At 46.1% G+C, this 7213-nt stretch overlaps 2 non-coding genes and 2 pseudogenes across 2 annotated transcripts; all 4 read left to right on the forward strand.

Moving 5' to 3' along the window:
* Positions 1–653: 653 nt before the first annotated feature.
* Positions 654–841, forward strand: LOC130301131 (U2 spliceosomal RNA). Its single transcript, XR_008851825.1, has one exon. It is a non-coding gene; the product is annotated as a U2 spliceosomal RNA (small nuclear RNA).
* A 2093-nt stretch (positions 842–2934) lies between these two features.
* LOC130301153 (U2 spliceosomal RNA) lies at positions 2935–3063 on the forward strand (annotated as a pseudogene).
* A 1419-nt stretch (positions 3064–4482) lies between these two features.
* On the forward strand, positions 4483–4671 carry LOC130301136 (U2 spliceosomal RNA). The gene has a single exon (XR_008851829.1). It is a non-coding gene; the product is annotated as a U2 spliceosomal RNA (small nuclear RNA).
* Positions 4672–6768: 2097 nt separating this feature from the next.
* Positions 6769–6928, forward strand: LOC130301150 (U2 spliceosomal RNA; annotated as a pseudogene).
* Positions 6929–7213: the final 285 nt, after the last annotated feature.

Raw genomic sequence — 7213 nt, forward strand, 5'->3', positions numbered from 1 at the left:
CATCCATCTAGAACCCTCAGAACTACAGTGCTATGATGTCACTCACTTCCACAGGCCTTGCAGAGTGTAAACAACAACAACCCAGCTTTGTTGTGTATGTAACCATAGGGATTTGTGATGTCACCTAGAACCTTCACAGCAGCGACAGCTTTATGAGGAGCATCAGCACTGCTCTGCCTGAGCAGAACCATCACCGCCATAGGTTGTCAAATAACCCGGGTTTAACCCGCACAGGTAAGTCCAATGGGGTGCAGGCATGTCCTCTATGCTTACAGCTTCCCGTGGGTGTTGGTTTGATACCGTTTGGGGACAGCCAAGGAGGCATCTGCAGGCAACAAAGGTAGGTGTGTGCTTGTGTGTGTGTTTCCTATGCAGATCCTAAGCCCAGTGTCACATGCAAGTAGGAGGAGTAAGAAGGGTTCCTGGCAAATCCGGGTTATGGATTGCATTTAAAAAGGCCCCGTGGGAGTGCAATGGGCCCCTGTCTTGCTGCTTAGCAATAATGGTATGGGTTTAGGTTCTGCTGTGTGTACTGGTGGTTGACTGCCCCCCAGCCCAGAGTGTGCATGGAAAATTGTCTGGCAGCCTCCCTGACAGCAAGCAGTGATAGTGCCCATGAAGGGCACCTTGTTGGGCCCGCCCCTTTCACGGTTATCGCTTCTCGGCCTTTTGGCTAAGATCAAGTGTAGTATCTGTTCTTAGTTTAATATCTGATACGTCCCCTATCTGGGGACCATATATTAAATGGATTTTTGAGAACGGGGGCCGATTTCGAAGCTTGCTTCCGTCGCCCTATGCATTGACCCGATATGGCAGTATCTTCGGGTACAGTGCACCACCCCCTTACAGGGTTAAAAAGAAAGATTCCTACTTTCATTGCTACCTGCTTGCTGGCTAGCCAGCTAGCCAGCCCTGTGGGCCTTGCTGCTGCTGCAGCCAAAAAACAAAAGGTGGTGCTGCTGCTGCTTCTGCTGCTTCTGCTTCTGCTTGTGTCTGGCCGCTGTTGGAGCGTCCAGGCACAGGACTTCTGCTGCTGCTGACTAAATGGCCTCCTTAATTGGATCATTTGAGTAGCCAGCACACCTGTGCAGGTAGGGCATGACATGATAGGCAGCTGCCTTGATAGCGGGTGGGTGCTGAATGTTCCTAATTGACAAAATAAGATTAATGCTTATGAAGAAATATAAAATCTCATCCCTTCCCCAATATCGCGCCACACCCCTACCCCTTAATTCCCTGGTTGAACTTGATGGACATATGTCTTTTTTCGACCGTACTAACTATGTAACTATGTAACATAACATGGGGGGGGGGGGTCTCCTGGCTGTTCACACAGGTGTGTCATTGCTGTACATTGACCATGCATTGCTTCTGTGGTATTGCAAAGGCAAAGACAAATGCTTCCAGCCATCCATTGCACTAATGGATTGGTCATCAGCTGGCTGTCTATGTCCCGCATCAATATAGACCAAAGTACAGAGGGTTAGGCTATGCTATTGTGCACCTACCTGATGCATCAGAAGGTGCGAGGCCCTTGCTAAATTCTGTGCACAGACTTTGAGATCTATACTTTAGACTGTATCTAAACCTGCTCCAACATGGACTGACATTCTGGCCTACTTTCAGCCGATGCGACTTGTCTGTCGCTGAACAGTCGCTTTTTATGTATTCAGCACCTATGTATAATGTTGTAAAAATGCTCTAGAAGCTAAAGTCGCAGAAATGTCACACATATTTGGCCTGCAACTTTCTGTGCGACAAATTCAGACAGGAAAAATCAGTATAAATCCTTAGAAAATTATCCCCCAGTGTCTCCATCTGCTGGCGGTATTGAATAAGCATTGCTGCACTGATGGGGTATGCATTAGACGAAAAAAAAGAAGAAAAAGAAGAATAATACGCCCAGAAAAGAGGCGAAAAGGAGAAAAACGTAAAAAAACGTGAAAAAAAAGTAAGAGGAAGAGAAGGGAAAAAAAGGTGGAAATGGGTTTAAAAGTGATTTCGGCGGAGAAATATATATATATATATATATATATATATATATATATATATATATATATACGCGCACACACACACATATATATAAACGTATTCTCCGTTGAGATATTGCAGCCGCTGCTGTGTCCAGGCCCAGGAGCCTTAGCACTGTGCTGTGATGTCACTCAATACCACTGACATCACTAGGTGTAAACAACATCTCTCCTTTGCTGTGTATGTGACTATGGAGCTGTTTGGTGATGTCGTCTATTATGGCCTTCATAGAAGCAACAGGAGATTGTTGCATCCATCTAGAACCCTCAGAACTACAGTGCTATGATGTCACTCACTTCCACAGGCCTTGCAGAGTGTAAACAACAACAACCCAGCTTTGTTGTGTATGTAACCATAGGGATTTGTGATGTCACTTAGAACCTTCACAGCAGCGACAGCTTTATGAGGAGCATCAGCACTGCTCTGCCTGAGCAGAACCATCACCGCCATAGGTTGTCAAATAACCCGGGTTTAACCCACACAGGTAAGTCCAATGGGGTGCAGGCATGTCCTCTATGCTTACAGCTTCCCGTGGGTGTTGGTTTGATACCGTTTGGGGACAGCCAAGGAGGCATCTGCAGGCAACAAAGGTAGGTGTGTGCTTGTGTGTGTGTTTCCTATGCAGATCCTAAGCCCAGTGTCACATGCAAGTAGGAGGAGTAAGAAGGGTTCCTGGCAAATCCGGGTTATGGATTGCATTTAAAAAGGCCCCGTGGGAGTGCAATGGGCCCCTGTCTTGCTGCTTAGCAATAATGGTATGGGTTTAGGTTCTGCTGTGTGTACTGGTGGTTGACTGCCCCCCAGCCCAGAGTGTGCATGGAAAATTGTCTGGCAGCCTCCCTGACAGCAAGCAGTGATAGTGCCCATGAAGGGCACCTTGTTGGGCCCGCCCCTTTCACGGTTATCGCTTCTCGGCCTTTTGGCTAAGATCAAGTGTAGTATTTGCTTGCTTGATCTGGCTGGAAGGTGCCCGGGGTACCCGCTCCTTTTCCCTGGGGGATCGTTCCATCTTTTGGAGGGACTAAACCCCCTTGCTGACATCAGGGTAGCGGCTTAGTCCCCGGGCAACGAGGAGCGATCACCACCTACCTGCTTGCAGTAGGGGAGGTGTTTTGTTCTGCGATGGAGGAGGCTGGCAAGACAGAAGATCCTGCTGTAGGTGTACCTAGCTACGCCAGACTACGAAATGGAGTTCGTGTTACTCTTTTGGACCCTGAGAAGAAGGAGAGAGGCTTATTTTTCGTAGTGGAAGAGATTTTGTTCAAGCTCTTTGAGCTGAAGAAGGAACAGATTTTATCCATGCTGGAATTTCCAAGAAGTGGTATCTATGACGTGGTTCTGGTTTCGGAGGAGGACTGTGGTATGTTCTGCAATAAAGCATTGCTGTGGAAGTCGCACCCTGTGTTGGGAGGGGTAGAGATTACTCCCCATTTTCCGACGCAGGAAAGACTTCTAACTGTAAGGATGTACAGTCCGTATATCCCAGAAGAGGAGATTGTTTTGTTCCTTTCCAGATTCTGTGAGGAGGTGAAGCCAAAAGGCAAGATATATAATCAATTCGGTCTTTGGACGACGAAGTGGAAATTTCAAGTAAAGTTTCAGAAAGCACCTGATGGAAGGCTAATGTATCCGCCTGGTCGTTTTAAGATTGGTACAGTTAATGGGGACCTGTTCTTTTCTGGCATGGACGACTTTTGTCGAAAGTGTAAGAAGTACGGGCATAGGAAAGATTTCTGCGACATCTTGTGGTGCTATAAATGTCAAGGAGAAGGCCATGAACCAGAAGCATGTAAAGAAAAGAAAAAATGTCACCTATGTGGTGATGAGGGGCATCTGGTAGGCACGTGTCCTAAGAGGAAGAAGAAGAAGAAGGAGGGTATGAAAAGAAATAGAGAGGAGGAAATTGAGGTGAGTGAAGAACCGGAAGGGGAAGAAGCTCCAACTAGAAAAGTGGTGGAGGAGAAGAAAAGGAAAGAAAATGAAGAAGATGAATTTATACCGGTAAGGTATGGAGGCTCTCTTGATGTTGTTTTCGAGAGTGTGACAAATAAAGAGAAAAAGGCCTTTGACAAGGATTTGGGTAGTCTAAAAGAAAGATTGGGATACAAAATCAATGAAGCAAGGGATAAAGTTTATCGTTCGTTTCACGCAGATGTGGATAGATTTGTGGAAACATACAAAGTTCCGGCGTGGCTGGCGGTTCCAGCTAAAAGTGAGATGCAGAGAGGTGCAATAACTTGTGGTTTCCTAGAGTTCTTGATGGTTTTTGCATGGAGAAGAGGAATGACCTTTTGGTAAACCTCTTTGGTGAAATATTGCATGGTTAGTTTTGGTAAAATATTTTTTTATGTTTTAAATATGGTTTCTTTTATTGTTAAAAAAGATAAAGAAATAAAGAAAAACGGTTTTCCTGATGATGAACAAAAAAAAATCAAGCTCAAATAAGAACTTAGAGCTCTGATGGAGTTCTGAGGGTTAACTTAAAAATCTGTTCTTATCAGTTTAATATCTGATACGTCCCCTATCTGGGGACCATATATTAAATGGATTTTTGAGAACGGGGGCCGATTTCGAAGCTTGCTTCCGTCGCCCTATGCATTGACCCGATATGGCAGTATCTTCGGGTACAGTGCACCACCCCCTTACAGGGTTAAAAAGAAAGATTCCTACTTTCATTGCTACCTGCTTGCTGGCTAGCCAGCTAGCCAGCCCTGTGGGCCTTGCTGCTGCTGCAGCCAAAAAACAAAAGGTGGTGCTGCTTCTGCTGCTTCTGCTTCTGCTTGTGTCTGGCCGCTGTTGGAGCGTCCAGGCACAGGACTTCTGCTGCTGCTGACTAAATGGCCTCCTTAATTGGATCATTTGAGTAGCCAGCACACCTGTGCAGGTAGGGCATGACATGATAGGCAGCTGCCTTGATAGCGGGTGGGTGCTGAATGTTCCTAATTGACAAAATAAGATTAATGCTTATGAAGAAATATAAAATCTCATCCCTTCCCCAATATCGCGCCACACCCCTACCCCTTAATTCCCTGGTTGAACTTGATGGACATATGTCTTTTTTCGACCGTACTAACTATGTAACTATGTAACATAACATGGGGGGGGGGGGGGGTCTCCTGGCTGTTCACACAGGTGTGTCATTGCTGTACATTGACCATGCATTGCTTCTGTGGTATTGCAAAGGCAAAGACAAATGCTTCCAGCCATCCATTGCACTAATGGATTGGTCATCAGCTGGCTGTCTATGTCCCGCATCAATATAGACCAAAGTACAGAGGGTTAGGCTATGCTATTGTGCACCTACCTGATGCATCAGAAGGTGCGAGGCCCTTGCTAAATTCTGTGCACAGACTTTGAGATCTATACTTTAGGCTGTATCTAAACCTGCTCCAACATGGACTGACATTCTGGCCTACTTTCAGCCAATTGCGACTTGTCTGTCGCTGAACAGTCGCTTTTTATGTATTCAGCACCTATGTATAATGTTGTAAAAATGCTCTAGAAGCTAAAGTCGCAGAAATGTCACACATATTTGGCCTGCAACTTTCTGTGCGACAAATTCAGACAGGAAAAATCAGTATAAATCCTTAGAAAATTATCCCCCATGGTCTCCATCTGCTGGCGGTATTGAATAAGCATTGCTGCACTGATGGGGTATGCATTAGACGAAAAAAAAGAAGAAAAAGAAGAATAATACGCCCAGAAAAGAGGCGAAAAGGAGAAAAACGTAAAAAAACGTGAAAAAAAAGTAAGAGGAAGAGAAGGGAAAAAAAGGTGGAAATGGGTTTAAAAGTGATTTCGGCGGAGAAATATATATATATATATATATATATATATATATATATATATATATATATATATATACGCGCACACACACACATATATATAAACGTATTCTCCGTTGAGATATTGCAGCCGCTGCTGTGTCCAGGCCCAGGAGCCTTAGCACTGTGCTGTGATGTCACTCAATACCACTGACATCACTAGGTGTAAACAACATCTCTCCTTTGCTGTGTATGTGACTATGGAGCTGTTTGGTGATGTCGTCTATTATGGCCTTCATAGAAGCAACAGGAGATTGTTGCATCCATCTAGAACCCTCAGAACTACAGTGCTATGATGTCACTCACTTCCACAGGCCTTGCAGAGTGTAAACAACAACAACCCAGCTTTGTTGTGTATGTAACCATAGGGATTTGTGATGTCACCTAGAACCTTCACAGCAGCGACAGCTTTATGAGGAGCATCAGCACTGCTCTGCCTGAGCAGAACCATCACCGCCATAGGTTGTCAAATAACCCGGGTTTAACCCACACAGGTAAGTCCAATGGGGTGCAGGCATGTCCTCTATGCTTACAGCTTCCCGTGGGTGTTGGTTTGATACCGTTTGGGGACAGCCAAGGAGGCATCTGCAGGCAACAAAGGTAGGTGTGTGCTTGTGTGTGTGTTTCCTATGCAGATCCTAAGCCCAGTGTCACATGCAAGTAGGAGGAGTAAGAAGGGTTCCTGGCAAATCCGGGTTATGGATTGCATTTAAAAAGGCCCCGTGGGAGTGCAATGGGCCCCTGTCTTGCTGCTTAGCAATAATGGTATGGGTTTAGGTTCTGCTGTGTGTACTGGTGGTTGACTGCCCCCCAGCCCAGAGTGTGCATGGAAAATTGTCTGGCAGCCTCCCTGACAGCAAGCAGTGATAGTGCCCATGAAGGGCACCTTGTTGGGCCCGCCCCTTTCACGGTTATCGCTTCTCGGCCTTTTGGCTAAGATCAAGTGTAGTATCTGTTCTTATCAGTTTTCATGCTGGTGGGGATGGGTGCTGCATGGAGGATGCAGGCGTACCAGGGCTTTCCGGGGCTGGTTCTGAGGAATCAGCTCGACGGCTGCCCCGATGTGACCTGTTCCCTCCGGGTCTCGCCATGAGGCTGAGAGGGTCTAGAGCCGAGGTACTTTTGTGCCTCGGGGAGTGGTGACCCCGAGGTGCCGAAACTCACTGGGAGAATAGACTCACTGAGTTGAAGCACGGGCACCATAATCTCTTCACCTTGTGGCACTCACCTCTTGATTCCCGGCCTTCTGGCTAGGATCAGAGAAATTTTTATAGATCCGGCCGGATGTCCGGGCAGTATATCTGCACACATTCACTTATTTATTTCTTTTTTGTCTCACTGTGTCACTTTTTGCGTGT

The sequence above is a fragment of the Hyla sarda genome, unplaced genomic scaffold (assembly GCF_029499605.1).
Source record: "Hyla sarda isolate aHylSar1 unplaced genomic scaffold, aHylSar1.hap1 scaffold_1111, whole genome shotgun sequence".
In the NCBI taxonomy this organism is placed as follows: domain Eukaryota; kingdom Metazoa; phylum Chordata; class Amphibia; order Anura; family Hylidae; genus Hyla; species Hyla sarda.